The sequence below is a fragment of the Ctenopharyngodon idella genome, chromosome 16 (assembly GCF_019924925.1).
Source record: "Ctenopharyngodon idella isolate HZGC_01 chromosome 16, HZGC01, whole genome shotgun sequence".
NCBI lineage: Eukaryota > Metazoa > Chordata > Actinopteri > Cypriniformes > Xenocyprididae > Ctenopharyngodon > Ctenopharyngodon idella.
Window position 1 is genome coordinate 18,362,175 of NC_067235.1, and position 21,845 is coordinate 18,384,019.

Here is a 21,845-nt window from a genome sequence, read left to right on the forward strand (position 1 = left end):
TTTGATTAGTGTTGTCATGATCTAAATTTGATAACAATACCAGAACAAATTCACAGTTCTCAATAGTATAGCTATCAGAAAACTATTGGAACTATTTAACCATTTAAACTATTTGAAAAAAAAAAAAAAAAAAAAAGTATTAAATACATGAAATGAGTTAACTATTAATGATAAAACAATGATCAACAATACATTATTACAATACATTACAATACAATACATTATCAACAATACATTATAAGTAAACAATACATTATTTGTAGCCTTCAGACAATTTTCAGTTAAGTAGGATTTGCTTAATAAGGTCAAGTGAAAAGTTTTTGAAACAGGAATGACATTACAAGTAGCAGGTCTATTAGTTTGCCTTTACTTTTTTTTTTTATTTTTTTTATCACTGTCAGCCATAATGTGGTCTATGCTTTTTTTGTAATTTGAGCTTGACAGCCCTTTTAACTTTATTCATCCAGATGCTATTATAGCAAACACTCTTGGGTTATTTTTTCTACCCAAAAAAAAATGCGAACCATCTCTGGCACGAGATCCAGCACTATTTCGGTGGAAACAGGACAACAGAGACTGGTCAATTACACTTGAATTACTTCTAAATGTTCAATTTTTACTTCTAATATTTGTTAAATGAGCTTAAATGTAGACAATATATATATATATAAAATATGCTATACTTTAAAATATGATCATAAATAAAGGAATTATCATGCAAACCATTGGTTGTGTGGAGTATTTAAATTTTTTTTAGAGGATTTAAGTTCATCCATAAACATTAATTCATGTATGAAGTAAAAAAAAAAAAAAAAAGCTAGTATTATAATAAAAATTAATCAACCTATTATGCTGGGTTAAATAAACCAAACATGTGTTCTGTCCTATATTTACCCAGCCCTTGAGTTGAAAACAACCCAAATTGGCCTGTTTTGTTTTTTTAGAGTGAACTGATTGAAATTTTCCAAGAGAATGTGTAGTTTATAATATATACACTGATTAAATCGCTCAATTACACAATTTGACAGAATTTTATGCATACCACATAACTGTGGTTTCAGGTGTTTAAAACTGAAGTTTGGGTCTCTTTTTCTTCACCTGTTAACCACCAATCAATAACTATAAAAAACGTATATATATATATATTGGATATGATAATATATATTTCAGTCAGTCAGGGTCATTATAACAAAAGTAAAGTTTTTGTTTCATTTCATTTCTGGTCTAGACTTAACCTTTTTCAAAATATCTATACATCTTCAGAAGTGTAATATATTGTATGCTAACCTTTAAGATAAATTCTGCCATTTACTCTGCACACAAATACCAGTTTTCTGTACATTCAAAATAACCTTTGGAATAAATGGCATACCGTAATATTCACATGTTTTCTTCAAATGTGAGTTCCTTTTGTTTTCTTGAAATATGAGTTTAAAAGAAGAGCATAGTTAATCTGATATGTGCCTATACTTGATTCATATGCACTAAAACAGCAGGACCGTATTCAGTCTGAACCACTGAATTTACATATGTCAGATACATATGCATTAACATATGAATGCTGCAACATTTTCATTACTAAATGCCACCAATTAGATTTATTCAGTTAATTGTCAAGTATTGAGCCTAAGAAAAATGAGATGGTAGAGGCACATCTGATTATCATTGATTTTGGTCTTGCTGACTGTTGTATGTCCCATCACTTCACTTCAGAATGATGCTTATCCTATAATTTGAATCTCTGAAAGACAAGTTTAGTGTTGTTGTGTCAAACTTAAACTAGAGAGGCAGAGAATTCACTAGAATAAGATTAATTCATGAGTTTTGCAGTAAATTCAGCCATTTGTATTGTTTCATTTGCAGATGAAAGGCAGTGCCATTAATTTGATTCATGAGTTCTCTACACTTTAGACTGATTTTTCCGCAGTTAAAATATCATTTATTGCTCATTTATGTTCTTGGTGCGGCTTTAGAGATCACAAAGAAAGATAGTCACTAGGTAACAGCACAGCCCCCAAAAGAACGAGAACATTCCACATGAATTAGAAGAGAGTAATTTCTAGAGGTGGATTAAAGAGGAAATTTGAGTCATTTAACTGAGTCCACTCATGCATTCAGCACCACTTTGCTCTGTTTCCATGTAGCGTAAGAATTGGTCAAGACTGGGAACTACAGCAAGTCAAGCACATAATAAAATAACATTCATTATTCATACAATTTCCGCTTAAAGAAGGACAGCCAACTTTGTGGACCACTGTGGGAAAAGTGTCTGTGCATTCATGTTCCTGACCTGATGCGAGCTCTATTTACCTCTTCAATAAATCTCATGCAACACAGGCATCTTGAGAGGCAGGCGGTTTATTAAATCCGGCGTGATTATTCCAAAATACACCAGGAAACTAAAGTCATATATTGTTGATTTCTGAGGACAGAGAGTCCTTGACTTTTCTTCGACGATGGTGCTGCTATTTAAAGAGATACTGTTTCACCATACCCAATGTCCTATGAAAGAACTGAATGTTATTTAATTTCTCTTGACACAAACAGATGCTCTTCTCAACCTTTTAATCTCTTGATAATTAGTGGGGAGCAACAAAGTGAAGAGGCTGTCTGAATAACTTTGCACATATTCTCAGTGCCTTTGACTCAACATTAACATTGGGTTACATTACACAGGGAACGTTGAGAAAAAAGAAGCGTTATGTTGGTGGCTCTTTAGATGGTGGATCATACAGATCTACTTACATTTTAAAGAGTCATTAACTGATTTCTGAGAAACGCTGTTGAAAGTGGATCGGACCGAACATCAAAACACAATTGTAGCCAATCAGCAGTAAGGGGCGTGTCCACTCATTAGGGGGGAGGTGCCTGAGTTGCATAGTTGGTTCTTGAATTTGGGGGCGGAGCTATCAATATGTGGTGTGATCCTTTTGGGTAGGGGCATGTTTGTTTTTGTGATTTCAAATATCAACAGCGTTTCTCAGAAATTGCTTACTGCACCTTTAACTACAGTATAACTGATTAGTACAGTACAATTTAAACAATTACTGAAAAATGTTGACTTAATAACTTTGAAAAAACTGGAAATCAAGTCTTGTTTTACAATATGTGGTAGTTTCAGAGATTGTCATTACACTATAAAAAAATATTGTTGGTTTAAATTTAAAAAGTAAGTAATCTGGTTGCCTTTCATTTTTTTCATTGAGTTCATTGAAACTAAAAATTTGAGTTAATACAAAAGAGATCTGAACCACATTAATTGCTTGATTTGACAAAAGATAAATCATAAAAATAAATTTTTACAGTGTAGTTAAATAATGTAATGCTCAAATGACCTCAAAATCATTTTTTATTATTATTATTCTTATTATTTTTTTATATTTGCACACATTATCCTTACAGATCAGAAGAATTTCATGTGACAAACTGGTTCTGGGGCCTCATTTATAAAATGTTGCGCAGAAACCATCCTAAATTTGATCTTACGATCATTTCTCCGATGTGCGTACGTGTGATTCATAGAATGAACGTACACACAGAAAACGAGCGTACGCCTCTCTTTCAGATGTGAAATAAATCGCAAATGATCTTGAACTTGCGCGCAGCTGAATGGTTTCAGTTCTCCACGTTTTAAATGACACTAAATTAATGTAATTCACATATAAATGATCACCAGTCATCGTCCAAATCCTTGGCGAACTGCAAGAATAGCTTAGATTTCCAAAAACCTGCAGTAATCTGACCAGGAAAAGTGTGTACGTCTGCTCAGACCCTGACGTGGCTCTAAGCACTTTTCCACGTCAAAGACCGTTTTTATAAATATGAGCGTTGGCGTGGATTTAAGTGTACTCACACTCTAAGATCAAATCTGTGCGTACGCACGCTTTATAAATGAGGCCCCAGGTGTTCCTGCTTGTGTTTTAATAAATGTTTTACCATATTTAGAAGTGATTCTTTTGTTCAGTCTGCCTTCTTCCATTAACAGGGTTAAAACTTTTCGGGTAGTTCTTTCAATTCTCAGCACGTGCAGAGTTTCCTGCATGCATCCAGGCATTGTGAGGTTTAATTGGGAATTTTATGTCCCCTGCAGGTGATTTCAGGCATATTATTTCCTTCTCGCTGACACCTGCTGCCCACCAAGGTCATCCTCACAGGAAGCAGACACACAGGGAGAAACAACAGCAAATCACAATTAACCTAAATAATGAGGTTTCACAAAGCATAAGCATGGAAAAATAGCATCTTTTTTATTATATGTTGTAGGTGTTTTGGAAATAATCCATTAAAACTAGAACTAAAAATGATCAAATTTAGGCAACACACAACAGCATTTACATATATAAACTTTGACTTTTGCAAAATTATATGCATTTGCAGCTCCGAATGTGAGATTTCTCTGTGCATGTTGGAAGAGATTTCTTTGCTGACCTTTCCAGCTCCCTCAAAGCCTCGCTTGATCAAAATGCCCTTCAACAGTTTCCTGGGCGCTGGAGCTAATTGAATCTAAAAGACTACAAGTGAACCCGAGGCCGTGGTAATGAGAGCCGCTCAGACTGAGCACAAAGGCTCAAGAGAAACTAGTGGCCAATCTCTTGGTCCGCCTCCTTCCAAAGGAGAGAGAAAAGGGCAGCGGTTTGCTCTCTCTGATCACCAGCAAGAATTTCAAAGGGCATTCTGAGTCACCCTGGCCTAAAACACAGCACTGATGTTCGCCAGGAATTTATGCACTGACAAGGCTGAAAGGTTAGACTGACATCACATGGCAGCCTTGCACAAGAGGCCCTAGTGAATATTTTTGCAATTCCTCACACAGTGACGCCTGACCTTGTAAAATGCTTCAGCATTTGTTATAATTGCAGCCACACCAAGGAAAATGACAACCTTAACCTGTCTCTGACTGCCGTTTACTGAATTTTTTTTTTTTTTTTTGCAACAGAATCACGTAAAAAATTACTTAAAGATACAAAAAAAAAAAAAAAAAATTTTTTTATTTTTCTCCAGTTTATCTTTCATAACGGATACGTCAGCTTCTCTGATGCAATAATATCACAGGCCAACTGAATTTAATAATTGTATTCTGGTTCCAATTCATCAGAATGATTCTGGTTCTTTAATTCCATCAGAGCTTCTTGTGGTATTTTAAGGAATAAATATTTGAGAAAAAAGAAATGCAATTCCATTGGCAAATAACAATTTCAATAATAAATTTATTTAAAACAGTTTACACATTGTTTACATTTGAAATTACATTTCACAGTCTGTTTAGTTCGACAAATGTAATCCAGTATTTGAGGCGTTTTCTCCGAGGAGGCAAGGGAGGCAGAGCCTCCTCAAAAAAGTGGATGAGAAAATAATCCATATTATAAAAATAAACCAACGCAAGTAAAGTTACAGCGGGAGCACGGGTTTCTCTCTTGCCTCTCTTGCCCTGAGCCCATTGACTTTTAACAGACCCCCTAAATAGGGTTGCCAAAACCCACCCAATTGCTACTCAAAACTAGCCCAAAACTAGCCCAATCACATTTCGGGAGTAAAATCCGCTTTTTGGCAGGGTTCCCCTAATTGAGAATGAATGGGGGGAAGTCACGTGAGAGGAGGCAATGCCTCCATCTCGCTATGATTGTGGTTGGAAATTAGGGCTGCATGAGATACGAAAAATAACATTGAACTTAAACACGATAATCGCTTAAACCCGATTCTTAGTGCGATTATGATTTTTTTTTTTTTTATGCGCAGCTTGTCAATGAAGTATGGTTCCAAATGCTTATCCATCTGAAAGCACTGTGAGTTTGAGTCGCTTATAATGTACATTTGAAAAAGCAACACGCGTCAAACATCTTTCCAGACATGAGAAGCACTTATTAACATCTTGTCCAACAAAAGACAACATTTAATAACATGTTTTTACTCCAAACTTACTTCATAACGACAGTTGAGCATCCTTCTGTGAGATGATGTGGCTTCTTACACAGAATAACGTAGTCGTGTTTATTAGTCATGCTTAATCAATCAAAGCGTTTCAGTCTTCTGTTCATTCAGCTACAGCGATAGTATGATAGGATAGGGATTTCCTGGATGGCGTCTACTTCTACTGCAGGGCGTATTTGGAGTTTCTGCACAAGAGCGCCCTCTGTCTTTCAGATGGAGAAGCATTTACTACTGATCACAGAGCCGTACAGCTCTGACAAGCTGCGATTATTTTATGTAATTTTATATTTATATAATAATATGTAATTTATATAATAATCGCAGCCTTTGCCTAATCGCGTAAAACCCACCTCTTGTTTTCATGCACGTTCACGTCTTTGCGAAACTGTGTAAATCATAGATTGTAAAAAAATTTGGACAACTGCGCAGATTCAGGTCCCGAATCAGCACAAGATGTCAGCGCCATATTGAGACATTGGCGGTTTCACTTTTCTACAATGGAAGCTCCACTCTCTTCCATCGTAGAAAAAAAACGATGGAAGAGAGTGAACAACTGCGCAGTTGTTCATATTTTTTTTTACAATGAATCTGCGCAGTAGTGATCTCAGGACCCGATTCTGCGCAGTAGTGTGCATGAAGTGAAGTTGCGCGCTATCAAGGCTCCGCCCACACTCCCGCAGATTAATTTAGTATAGTTTACTGCAGAACAACTCATTATGTCGGTGTGAAAAAAAAGTTATGGAAATGTAGAAATTAAAGTTAAAGCTCCAATCTCCTCCAGAATATCCCGAAAAAAGTCAGTTTGGTGCCTCAGTGACTACTTCGCTCAGAGAAGCTGTCAATCACAGCTGTCAATCATGACATCACACCCCCATTTTTATAATCAAATAACTAACTAAAACCAAACTTATTTAAAAAAATGAACACTTGGACTTCAGCGTGATAAAAATGACATAAAATGACAGAAACCATCTTTGGAAAAAAAATATTTGAAGTGTAATTTAATTGTTTAGTTTGTCTCACATCCCATTAAATTACATGGAGAGGGCGGGGTTTATGACCTATACTGGGACCAACCACCTGGGGGCGTTTGAGACGCTTTGGCTTCACTTTTCAGGACTTGTGCGGCACGCTTGGTCTGAATGAACAAAATGATGGCTTTAATGGAAAGACTAATTAAAACGTAAGTAAAAAACTCACTCACTTAGATATCATCACTTTTTTGTCATGTCAAAATGAAACTTGAATTGGCCTGAAAACATGATGACTTTTTAGTGAGCAATCAGCTAGGTGAAATTAAAGGTATATCTTAGTGTCTGTGATCAGTGTTTATCGAGTTTGATGACTGATGATCCAAAAATAAGTAGACTATTAAAAAGAACAGCTGAACATCAGTTTAGAACAGTTAACGGACATGCTAGAACAGTTAACAGAAGCAAATGTCATTCCGGTTCTGAATAAAGAGCCTACGGATTGTGCAAAATAAGTTCTCTGAGAAAGGCCAGTTTGTTGTAATTTTGTGTTTATTAATTTGAATTTCAAAACACAGCTAGTCATCATGAGGTGCTGACCTGCCTTATGCAGAATAAAAAACATTTTTTAGGCTACTGAGTTGACTGGATTCTTCTTCTCATAAATATATTTTAAAAATACTATTCATTTTTTAAATGTAAAATATTTTAGTGGATCTTTACAGATTATTTGGTAGCATTATTTAGAAATATGCGCATGATTGATTTTTGTAATTATGTCAATGCTGAGTAAAGACCTCCAAATGACGCTTGCCTGCATAATCAAAATACATTCACATTCTCAAGGTTCATTTTAAATCAACATCTGTTAACATGAGTCAGAACTACAAGGCAAAATGGACTGACCTTGGCAACAACCTCTACACAGGTGCCGTATAAACCGTGAAAGTAACAAGTCAGGCTTTACACCCGCACCTGCTCTGCTCGTAACTTGCTAGCAGGGCGAGGCAGTTTGGTCTCAGTCACTGATGATGGAAAGGGCTCCTCCAGGGCAGAGACGCCTCTAGAACACTTGGCCACGATAGACTGAGGTCTGGTGATTAAAATCACATCAGTACCATGGAAACAGGGAGCTATATTGCTCCCCCTGGCCAAATTACTACACCATTTTAGGCTGTATTTTACACCAGACAATGCTATACAGATTTTAGTGAGGGCAATTAAGGCCTGATATGTGCTCATATGCAGGCAGGCTGAAACCAATAAAGGGAATACAAGTGACTTAGTGTTTTTATGCGCATAAAAGTCCGCGGAGTCACCTCACAAACTTTCAAGAATTGAGATACATCCCTGCCACATCTTAAATTAATTTAAGAGTTCAGTTCTTCAGTTATTAAGTATATTTTGACATAGCATGTAGTAGCATGTAGAGCACAATATATATATATCTGAAATTCATTTTCAAGTAATACTATATTTGTATCTTTTTGTTTTATATTAGATTATATTATATTAAATGTATACTGCATATTACATTAGAATATATATATATATATATATATATATATACATACACACATGTATATACATATCCTATTTTACTTGTATTTTTTCCTATTTTATGTTCCATTTTATTTATTTCTATCCTTTCTATATGTATATATATTCTAATTTAAATACCCTAATTTAAAAATATGTAATATTAAAATACATTTTCATATATATAAATTAGATTTTTTTTTAAAAATTGTATTTTTATATTTTTATATATACTTGAGCCTTATGTGTAGAGATATATATAGAAGGATGTCCAATACTGGGCAAGTGTGTGAGTGAGAGCTATCAGTGTGATCTCTTGCAGAGAAGTCTTTTCCTGAAAATAAACACACAGTCTTACCACTGGTGGTGCTATTGAGCTAAAAATGTGGAAGCCAATTTTCACAGAGCATTTATCATGGTCAGTGCCCAAAAACATGGCAAACAGGTTTACTGATATAAAAAGTATTACTTTTAATTAGAAGTTTTTATTCAATCTCTACTCAGAACCTTTCATTTTATTTTATTTTTCTGATTTCCACCTCCTGTTAGTGGGTTTTGAGAAACAAATTTGCATTAGTCATATATACTTTAATGATATGACAACTCTAAGATTTTTAACATTTAAAATTAACTTAATAGAAGAGACGACAACCAGAAGTGCACAGAAAAACTCATATGACTGTTTTACTTCAATGGAACACAAAAGGTGACATTTTGGAGAATGCATTTCGTAGGTCTTTTCCATGAAATTACAAAGAATGGAGACTGACGCTTTCAAGCATCAAAAAGGATACAAAAGAACCATCAAAAGCACTTTTTTGTGTGTTCTATGAAAGAAAGAAAGTCATACAGGTTTGGAATGACACGAGGATGAGTAAATGACAAGAATGATAATTCTCACTGAACTATTTCTTTAATATTCAATACCTGTGTCGGTCAGACAAGCCTAGTCAAGACGACAAAGCAGCAATCATCACAGGCAGTATCACGCTTCATGCAGAAAACATCCCAGCGTTTACAGTTAATGAAGCCTCCATGAGCAACAAGATCTCGGAGTTAATACAAAATTAAAAATGAATGACAGCATTCAATCTCCAACTGCATTTATAATAAAGTGAAGCAAGATCCAATTTTCTTTGTGTGTTGACTTTATTCTGTTTCTGTCAGCTTTGTGCCTCTCATTATTGTCTTGTGTATTTTCAGTGGCAGCCTCTATGATACGCATGGTCTGTTTGTGTGTGTTTTCATATGAACTGGCTGAGTTCCGAGTCGCATTTTCTCTTGCTCAGTAATTGTAACGGATTATTCCTGTGATGAGTTTGTGCAAATCAAATGTCGGCTCTTGTGGTTATGTCAGGTCTCAGTTCACATTTTTATGTAATGACAGTGAATCTAATAACATATAACTTGCTCTTGGTTTACGAGATGTTGTCATAAAGCTCTTTGCAAAAGCTGTGCTTTCAAAAGATAATAAAAATAAAAAATAAAAAAAATAGTATATTGATTAGTTTGCAAGATGATCAAACATCCAAAAACAGGAAAAAGCATAGGAGATTTGTAGTATTGTACCTTTGGGGTCTTTGAAGCCTTTGTAAATAAATCCAGTAAGGGGGATGAAAGCTACAGAAAGGTCAATAAAAAGGTTACAGTGCTTTGGTAGATCTAAGCAATCAGGCCAGTTTTGATCAGACCCTTTTGATTGAGACTGAACTTTGCTGCTCTCTGAGCCAGTGTCCAGTTTATAGTGTTAACTACGCAGCGGACGCCCCAGAAGGCAATCTCTCTCTGGGGACTTTCTCTAGTGGGCGCTGGGGAGAAAACTGAAGGTTTCGAGTTAACCAGCACCATTAGATACTGTGACAGCCTTTATACATTTTTTATCCCGTTTAGCCCGTTGCTTCTTTGATACTTCACGACAAATTGACTTTGGGGAAGGAGTCAGATAGTACTCAGATTAGAATTTTACTGCGGAGTTGGGCAAATAATCCCTAAAAACTCGTGCAACCCAAAAAGAGTGCACAGAGAGACTGACAGATTTATCTTGCCCCAAACCTTTCTCTCTGTCACTGCTTTTCTTTCCTGTGGATGTACACAAAAATAGCCTGATAAATACTAGACCATACTTCTGCTTCTGTTCACTTACACCGATTAGTTTGACCCAAATTTCCACAAACATGATTCAAAGTGATGATGCAGTGAGCTTTTTGCTATTAAAACTATAGCACAACTTTAAATGCTCAAATATAGCCCTTTTGAAATTAATTTCCGTACTATGCCATACTAAGACATGCTGCTTCTTTTCCCGCATAATACACTGCATTTTAGTACTATAATCAACACATTCATCTTCATTTACATCCTAAACAAAAGCAAATGAGGATGAAGGATGAATTGGGAAATGCTTGACAGAAGCTTTTTAAATGGGAAATGGTGCTTGTCCTTCTGCATATTGATGTTTATTTCTTTTAATGTTTGTAAAAGACAAAAATCTGTCTTCTCTCGTCAAAACAGAGTGCTTGAGACTGACCGAATGTATGTAAAAGGTATACACTAACTTTTTAAAACACCACATTTAATATAATTAAGATGCACCACTCATATTATTAAACTGTATGGATGCTGGTTTTGAGGTGTTGCTAATGATTTGTCCGTGTAGTTTACCAGAAATTAGGCAGTATTCAGTGTATTTTGTTTTATGTTAGATTTTTTTTTATACTTTTGATCTTGCAAGTTGTATGAAATGATTTGCATTGCCTTAGGACAACCAGTGTGGATGTTTTCAATGTATTTTTGCTAGATATGTAATGACTAGGGGCTAGTCTGAGCATATTCTTATATTGAGCTTGGCAACAGAAATTGCCAGAAATAAAGAACCAGTGGTGAAAGCAGGTGATAAAACAGATTGGATAGTGTTTTCCAGCATGTGGCTAGCAGAAATTGCAGTAAATTATAAGAGTTTAGGTTAATAAATATTGGTTTATATTGTGTTTGTTTAAATTCTTTTATCAAAAAAAAGAAAAAGAAAAAAAGAATGGAATAACACACACTTTTGAGTCACTGAATTATTAATGTTTTTGTCTTTGCTTTTTAAGTGCCGAAAGCCTAAATGCGCCCTCTTTCTTTTCCTTATCTTTTTTTTTTTTTTTTTAACTAGGGTGTTTCCTAACTTAAAAGTACTTTAAGTCACTCCAGTCTGCTCTCTCCAGGTATCTAGGGAAGAGAAGAGCAGTTTAATTGCTACAACATGATTTATTTGACAGAGCCTGAGGCAGTTACAATGTCCTATCCTCCTCATGCAGCACTGCAGAAATGCCAAACCCAACAGCCCGCATGAAAAAGTGAAATAGATGAGGAAAAACTCCTCAAGAAGGGTGAAAAAGAGAGACAATTTAGCCTAATATAAAAACAATAAAAATTACATAGATTAACGAAGGCCTGTGGAGCATTACATAAATTTGCTTTCTTTTTGAAGAGATTAGGAAATATCTGGTTAAGGGAATACTTCGTGCAAAAATGAAAATTATGCCATTATCTACACATCCTCATGTTGTTCTGAAATTGCAACTTCCTGCAAAATAATGGTCTTTCAGTAATTATATACTCTTACAAAACAGGCCCATGATGACATAACTATCTGTATATCTGTAATGTGCATATAAAATAGAAACCAAATGCCACATGACCTACACACTTGTTTATAGCTAAATGGGGACACTTCAATTGTTTTTATATACAGCTTACTATAACATAACCTTAACCCACACCACCACCCTAAAAGAAAAACCTTCTGCATTTTTACAATAAAAAAAAAATATTTTTAATATTTTTAAGTAATAATTTACTTTATTTGCTTTATTTTTATACCATTTTTACAAATGAGTACATCCCCAAAACCAGGTTTTGTCAACTTTAGCTCACTTCTGTGTACAAATGTGTTTCCAAAATATGGTTAGCTACTTATTAACAACTAATTGTCATTACAAATATTCATTATGTCAAAACTTAATTAACTCTCTTTAAAAATGTTTGCTCAGTCTCACGGATACAGACAAGGAACGTAACATAAAGAACTCATAGGAAACTAAAAAAAAAAAAAAAAAAAATGGTCATCATTGTTACAATTAGTTAGTAGACAGAGCACCCCTACTCCTCTTCCACTGAACAAGAAGTTAATTTTGAGCATAACTTTCATTTAGAATGCAATGTTGCTAGTTACTTTGTCTGTTTTTTTTTTCTTTTTTTCTCAGCCAACAAAAATAGTTCCAAACAAAGCAGTAGAATTAAATGCATCTCCATGCAACACACAGTGGTGTTCATGCCTGAATGGTTTTTTAACGAAACGTTTGAGTGAATGATTCAATGACTCACTCATTTTTCATTCCTGAATGGATAGTGGCTGCATCCGAAAACTTAGGCAGGTGACTTGTTGCTTCTCTGCCTTATCGGGCAATGACTTTGTAGGCAGCGTTTTCGTATGAAGGTACCTCACGAAACTGATATCGGACAGACTTCTGAGGCAGCGTAATGGTTTAATGATCTACAGCAAAATAGAGAGCTTTGGTGAAAACTAAGCAAATGTTTAATTACTACAATAGTAATTTCTCACTATAAATGAAATCAAAAGTGGAAAACATTGGTCAAAAACATGCATTTACACACAAACTGACCAATAACTTTCATTTAGGATGCAATATTGCCAGTTACTTTGTCTGTTTGTTTTTTGTTTTTTCCGTTTTTTTCTCGGTCAACAAAAATAGTCCCAAACAAAGCAGTAGAATTAAATGCATCTCCATGCAACACACAGTGGTGTTCATGCCTGAATGGTTTTTGAACGAAACGTTTGAGTGAATGATTCAATGACTCACTAATGTTTCATTCCTGTATGGATAGTGGCTGTGTCCGAAAACTTAGGCAGGTGACTTGTTGCCTTGCTGCCTTATCGGGCAATGACTTTGTAGGCAGCGTTTTCGCATGAAGGTACCTCACGAAACTGATTTCGGACAGACTTCTGAAGCAGCGTAATGGTTTAATGATCTACAGCAAAATAGAGAGCTTTGGAGAAAACTAAGCAAATGTTTAATTACTACAATAGTAATTTCTCACTATAAATGAAATCAAAAGTGGAAAACATTGGTCAAAAACATACATTTACACACAAACTGACCACCATCCGCAACTTTCAGACACAATCTTTTTTTTTTATCTTAACTGTCACAGAATGGAACACACAGGATTGTGGGATATCAAAGGCAGCAAAGGATACATTTATGCTGCCTTCATAAATCTATCAGATAAAGGTATCTCAGAAGACATGAAATGAAGCTAACATTGGTTTCAGATATGCCTTGATGCTTTCCTACCTTGGAATGTGTCCTCTGAAGGCAGCATTTTTAAGATTTTGGATGTAGCCCAAGTTTTTGAACAAAATCGTTTGAGCGGATGATTCAATGACTCATGTTTCATTCCTGAATGAATCAGCGTTTTTGAACTAATCGAATGAGCGAATGACTCACATAAATACAGTCATTTGTCACATAAAGACAGTCACCTACTGTAAGAGTACACCTACTTAAGAGTCTTAAAGATCCTCACTGCTAATCCTATGAAAAGTCCAAGTGCTGTTGGACATAATGTTATTGACTTTTTTTTTTTATCATGCCAATAAAATATACATATTTTCATTTAACCATACTATTATTATTATTATTATTATTTTTTAGAAAGAACATAATTTTTCCCCAAACTACCTATAGATTGTTTAATAGATGATGCCTGTTGAATAATAATAGCCCTTGAGGACTGTCTATTGTAATATACTGAGGGAGGAACTGGGAAGTTTAAGCACTCAAGCAGTGATTGAGAAGATAAGAAAGGAGTGGTGGGGTGACCTCAGTGTGGGTTGTGTGGAAAGCCTGCCTAAGAGGCATTCACGGCCACATTATTTCAGATGTTGAGCACCATGATGATAGGGGCACATATATATGTACACCTCTCACGTATGGAAATGTTCTGAAGAGGAGACTGCTGAGGGTACTAAAGAATGCCTCACCTCTTATAGCCAATGACTCACAGGTTACTGAAAACTGAACCGATGCAAAACAGCTCTTATGATGGAGAATGAAGAATGATCCAGAGAGATTTATGAGTCGGGGCAGTTTTTATTTGACTCTGTGACTAAACCATCATGGTTGCCATGGTGAAATGCTAGTTTCAGTTCAGAATAAAAACTCAGTTTCAAAATCTATTGAGCTGCCTCGCTGCCTACTCCCTACATAGACGTCTGACTTCCAAGACAACATGCTAACTGCTATATAACATAGGCTATACATGGGTATCAAATCAATGCATGCAAACACAAAACAATGCCAAATAAAAACAGATTTAAGACATTTTTAACCCTCTGGCCCTCTTCGTTTAGGAGTCACACTTGCCTTCTTTACGGTCAAAAGTGACCGAAGCCTTGAAAAGTAACTTTTTTGTTTTTCAGGAAAACCAATGTAATATATTTTTGTTCAATAATATTTTTTGATTATTATATAAAATTTTGAGGGAGTTTTATGCAATATTTATACAATTTTTATTAGCTATTTTTCTCCATTGAACATAATACAATTTTTTTTTCTAACATATTTTTTAATTATTTTTCAATTAAAGCAGTATTCCATGTTAAAATAAAGACAAGGCAATAAAAATCCTTTTTTTTTTTTTTTTTTTTTTTTTTTTGAAGGTAGATTAGTGCCATTTGGTGAGAGTAAAAAAAGAAAAACTTATGCAATGCCATATTGTAACCACTAGATTCCTATAGAGCTCTATATAAAGTGGCTTATAAATTCTCTAGTGGTTTTTGGACACAAACACTTATTTTTATTAAGTTTTGGATTTGGATTTATACTTAGACATTCTCAAAGACTACTTTTTGTCAAGGTTTAGATTTTTTTTTTTTGTTTGAAATGTTGATTTGAAGTGTCGGTTTTTACATTAATTTACTACAGTCAAACCTGAACACAGAGGAGGACATTTTGTCACACATAACATCAAAATTCAATAAAAAATAACAAAAATGAACAGGTGTGTTTTATAACAGCTTAATAAATCTGGGTCTGATCTGATTCCAACCTCTTATTTGAGTTTTGGCTCAATTTTACCATATTGTTACAGCCACACTGGTTCATTTGTGTGTGTATAATGGTGTGTTGTGTGTGTTTGTCTGTGAATGTGTGTAAGTGAGTGTGTGTTTGAGTGGGTGTTTCTGTTTTGTACTCTCTGTGTTTTAAAGTGTAACCTCTTTCTTGCTGTTCATTTTTTTATTGCTTTGTGGCTGAATTTTTGATTTTATTTGTATAAACTTGCTCTGTCTTATAGTCGTGCTAGTTCATATATATGTGTGTGTGGGGAGGGGGGAGGGGGGTTGGATGTGTCTATTTTGCCCTCTTGGCATTTTAGAGTGTCCCTCCTTCAGTGCTGTGCACTTTTTTTCTGCACAGTGTCTGATTTGTAGTTTGTACCAACAAAAGATTCTCTGAGTTTTCGTATTTTTTTTATTTCCCATTCATTTCCTATGTCCGTCATTTTTGACCAAAAAGAAGGTAAGTGTGACTATTTTTTTTACGACCCTTTAACATGTCCGAATCATATCCTTGATTTTTTTGTGTGTTCATATTGCTAATGCGACAGAAGTCACCAAGTGTCATCTCATTCCAATGAAGCTACGATTTTTAACATTTCAAAATATATTTTTTTTTTAATAAGAGGGCCAGAGGGTTAAAAAAGTCTTAAATATAATATTGTTTTTGTAAAACATAATATTTATAATATTATATATTGTGTGTGTATATATATATATATATATATATATATATAAATTTATTTTATTTTTTATATTATTTTATTTTATTTTGGGATAATTAAATTTCTATATATAATACTTTTATCTATTTCTATATTTCTATTTCTACTTAAATTTCTATATAATATTTTTAATATTGAACTAAATATTATTTTTGTCAGGATCACTATCGTCAAAGATGACTGGCAGTAAGTATACAGTTTGGATTGGCGGTATGGTTCTGTTCTGGGCAAAATCTCCCTGCCCATCCATGCAGCCTAGCATGGATAAGAGCAGGGAGAGCAGCGATAACCCCCCATAGGGTAAACAGAACAGTAATGACAATAATTCATGTAACATAATTAAAGAAATGACTTTGATCAAAAGAAATATCAGAAGGTCAAGTCCTGACAGGACAAAGGAGGAGCTGGGGATGGAGGAGGGTAATTAGCTCCTGAGCAATGCGATAAAGCTGCTGATAATACTGAATGGACCATATATATATACAAATGCGGTGATAGGTGTCGTATTCCTATAGGTCAATGTGAATTAGCTGAGTGTCAGCTGATGCGAGCTTGACTAACGTGACCTGCCAGAACTAACGCTATACGCTTGATTTGTCAACATTTCTTTTGCTTTGTCTGCCATCTTGGATTTCTTGTTTTTCCTCAGTGCTTACATGTGATACAGCCTTATAATTGAGGTAAAAATGAAGTATCTTAGGAGGCAGCCTAGTTCAGTTGCCTTTCTTTGGAACAGGACATTGTGAGTACACCTATAATGCTCTACAATGCTGAAAAGTCTTTCTTATCAGGTGGGCTGAATAAGGAATGATTGATCCTACTAAGATGGTTGCAGACAAAAGGCTTGATCGATACGCCTCTTCATCGGTCTGGCTGGGGCTCTTCACCGAGGATCGAACTCTCTTTGCGTTTGTCTTCCTTCTTCAGCCATGGCATTTCCCTCTCACCCTGTCATAGACTGTCTCTAATCAATTGGGCTGCATGCCTGTCAGTTCTGTTCACTTGCATTCATGTCTAGCTATAAACAATAATAAACACATAGCCTGAGACGCAGACTTCATATAATTCTGTTAAAGCCACAGTGTAAAAAACTCCTGGCAGCTGTGGTTGCTAGAATAATTCTGTAAAAAATAAAATAAAAATGTAAACATATTTACAGAACAACCTGTAAATTTTACAGTATAAAGCTGTAATTTACAAACAAAAACTGCAATTTGAACTGGTAACCAACAACACACACTGCTACTGCTAAAATTTATTTTGTACCTTTGTAGGATTAGTTCACTTTCAAATAAAAGCTTTACTCACCCTCAAGCCATCCTAGGTGTATATGACTTTCTTCTTTCTGATGAACACAAGCAGAGAAATATTAATAAATATCCTGACGCATCCGAGCTTTATAATGGCAGTGAACATGGGGTCACGAGTGTGAGCTGAAGAAAGTGCCTCCATCCACATCCATCCATTATAAACATGTACTCCACATGGCTCCGGGGGGTTAATAAAGGCCTTTGGCGAAGCGATGCGTTTGTGCGACGCCAAGCGATGCGTTTGTGAAAAAAAAAAAATCCATATTTAACAAGTTATGAAGTAAAATATATAGCTTCCACTAGACCGCCTTCCATATTCAACGTACGGAGAAAGTGTAAAACTCTTGCAGTTCAAAACGCTTACGCCTTCCCTATTCAACTTATGGAAAAAGCTTAACCTTACACAACGCCAGTTTACACTTTCTTCGTGTAACGGAGGCCAGCTAGTAGTTGCTGTGCAAGTAAATCTCACTCCTCTGTTCTCAAAAGATGCTCTAGCGACTGACGCTAGAGGTTGCAGCCTTTAGCCTCCTTGTTAGAGCCTCCGACTCCCACGCCGGAGACCCAGGTTTGAGACCTGCACAGAGCGGGGCGAGTAGGACCTGTGTGAGGGGTTACATTCGTAAATTGAATACGAAAGGCAGTCTGGCGGACGCTAGATCTTTTACTTAATAACTTGACACGCGATCCAAATCACTGAAACAAAAGCTTCGAAGCAGTGTTTTGAAATTGCCCATCACTAGATATTGTTGAAAAGTCGTTATTTTGTTTTTTTGGCGCACAAAAAGTATTCTCGATCGCTTTATAATATTAAGGTAGAACCACTGTCAAGTAGACATGTGCCGATATTCGGTAATACGATATATCATGATAATAAATATACACGATAAATATCGTGGGAACTTCAAAATACAGTGAAAAATTATTATTTTGAATTATTAACATTTTTATAATACATTTTAAGAATACTTTACCCATCAACCATATAAATGCACAACAGCGCTGTATGCTGTCAAAAGAACACGCTCACTCAGATGTAAACAAACCCTACGTGCATGAGAAGCACATGGCGGAACTAGTGAAGGAGACGCGCTGAATGAAAGTGCACGTTCACTCTCTGACAGCAGAGGGCGCTGATGGAACAGCAGAAGTGCAGCGGTTACCACGGAAACCCTGTAAACAAAGCACTACTGAACAGTAATTAAAATGCTTCAAATAGCCATTCAGTTTTTTTGGTATTCGCAATGTTGTTCATCACAGTACCAAATACTTAAAGACTTAATAGGCTATTTACTTTAAAACTTATACATTTTTATATTTTAATCTGGACTATAACATGCCCTTATATGATTGAAAATGTTCTGATTATTTGTTATTGTTCAGTAACACTTAGGTTACACAAGGCTTCATTAGTTAACATGTTAATTCATTTTCATTTGACAATGAAAAATACTTATAAAGCAATTATTAATGTTAATTTCTGAGTTAAAGTTTAATAACATTACTAAAATCAAAAAATGTTACTATCATTTAATGGACCTGAGCTAAAACTAACAATGATCAGTTAGTTTTAACTAACATTAACAAAAATAATACCTTCTGTAACAAATGTAGCTACTGCTCATTCTTAGTTAATGCATTAACTAATGTTAAATAATGAGACCTTATTCTAAAGTATTACCTGTTGTTCTTTATCATTCTTTTGCACATTAATCTGTTTGAAACATTTTACTTTGGAGTTTTTTTGTGTATTGTGTTCAGAGTTCTTTTTGTTATAAGAAAAATAATTCTTAAACCTGTTATAGTATGACAACAGTTTTTTTGCAACTTATTTCAATATCGTGATAACACCGTATACCGTGATAAAAGCTTCAGCAATTATCGCAACATGAAAATCTGATACCGTCACTTGCCTACTGTCAAGGTGAGATGAGAGAGCGTGGAGTAAACGAATCTGCAGCTACTGTATATCACAGTTAATATTACACTCATTTTTTACAGTGCACAGAATCCTGAGATATTTTTGTCATACTTGTTGCCTCAACAGAATGCTTGATTGCTGAAGATGACTGTGGCGTATAATCGCCCGGACGCTGTGTTCCAACTGGAAGCTTTTTCTTCTCGCGCCACTCTGCAAGTCCCAGTGAAATATTCAGTGTCGTACAAGGAGAGGTTATTCTCTGAGTAGTGCTGATAGGTCAATGGCACTCACAGACCCATTTGCATTTAACACTGAACGCCGTGACCTTACGTGATGTCTGAGAAGCAAAGGACCATGGCCAGAATGACATTATCACCGAGACTGAATAAGAGATGAAAAAAAGAGATTTCCCTCTATGGACCACCATGCAGTCTGTAGGGAACAACAAAAAACAAAACAAAACAAATTTCCTGTAACCGATTGGTCCTAAAATAGGCTTTGTATTGTATTAGGAAAATATAATTTCTTTTTTTTTTCTTTTGATTTTGGTGTGAAAAATCCTTCTTGACAGATTTTGTGAGATTCACCAACTCGCATCAACACAACAGGTATGAAATGAGATATTGAAAATTGATAAAATTTCTTGATCTCTCAATTTGTGCAGGATATACCCATAAAAAAAGATAGAGAGAGAAAAAAGCCCAAGACAGCTGGGTCATTCATGAGATTTACTCTAAGTAAGGGGATGTCAAAGATTGACAATGTGTCCAATACACAGAATTTAGCTGGCAGTAATGTGTCCTCTTTGTTTGCGAGAGAGACTATATGTATTGAGCAGTAGAAACACTTTTCCCCTGCCATTTTCCCCTTGCATGGTTTCTTCAACACTTTGTCGATATAATTATTCCATTTATTCAGTCCATTCTAGTCTGAGATCCCTCATTACCTACTCTGAAAGAGAATCTCCTGTAGTAAGGACCTGAATTACAATGCAATTGATTTTAAAGACAAACTCACTTTGATATAATGGAAAAAAATCTGTTTATCTCCAGCTTACAAAGGTTCATGACACATCCTGATATGTGTGCAAATATAGAAACCATGCTAAATTGTCAGTTAAAACCATCCGGGCTCAATATGGTGATACCAAGTTATGCTGCTTTTTGTCTCTGTAACCCAAAATTCTTTCCATTATTCACCCTCATGTTGTTTCAAACTTACATACACACACAGAAGTTGGAATTTTGAAGAAAATTCTAGCCACTCTACTCAGTATAATGAAAGCGAATGAGAATCTGTGCTGTCAATGTCAAGCTTCATAATAAAGTACCATAAAATCATCACAGAACTAGTCATACATGTCATCTGAAGCCACATGATCGCTTTGTGCGATAAATAGATCAGATTCAAGTTGTTACTCACTGAAAACTTTGTAATTGTATCATTTTTGGTGGACTATTCCTTTAAGGATTTTGGCTGCCAAGATGAAGGTTGCAGGTTCAAATCTTTGTAAGGCTGAGATTTGCTAAGATCTCAGAAGCGTGCCTCTTTTGCTTTGAATAAAATTATGTAAATAAATAATTATTGTTTCAGCTATACAACTTGAGTGTATGGTCAATTTCTCTCTATTTTCTTTGTCTTTCTTTTGTAATTAGTAACTTTCTCCACCAAAGTTGATCGAGATAACGTAATGCAAGAGTAGCATCAATCTACTGTTATTCTTGGAAATAACGTGATTTCCTGAACTGTAGCCATCTGTTGAGTGGGAGGTGCTGCGGCGATTAAACAGCTTTAATGACTGAGCTGTAGAAAACACCTAGCTGCAATGCCACTCACTAACACCAGCTTTACGCAAGAACATCCGTTCCACCCCCAGATTGTCATTCACCCTCAGCGTCAGCCGGAGACCTTCCTCTGATGAAGAGTATGCCAACACATACTTATCTTTCAGCAGTGCTGTCAAAACACCATTCTAAGCCCACCAGACAACTCTGAGAGCAAGGAAGAAGTAAAATGAACTAGTGGAAAGTGTTTTGCATTCTTTGAGTTGAGACTGAGAGGATGGGTATAAAGATAATGGTTATACAATGAGCCACTGATGTGAAATTTTGCCAATTTTGAGCCAGATAAAATCATTCAGGAGTGTGATCCCAGCAGGGAGGTTTAAAAGCACAGAGGTAGCATTGAGGAAAGATGATTTCTGCAGGTTTTGAGTCAAAAAATCTTTAATAACTTTTTTTTTTCTTTTGAATTTTCCACAGTGATAATTTGCCAAGGAAATCAACAAGTCAGATTTAGCATATAAATGATTTATGCAAATAAATTATA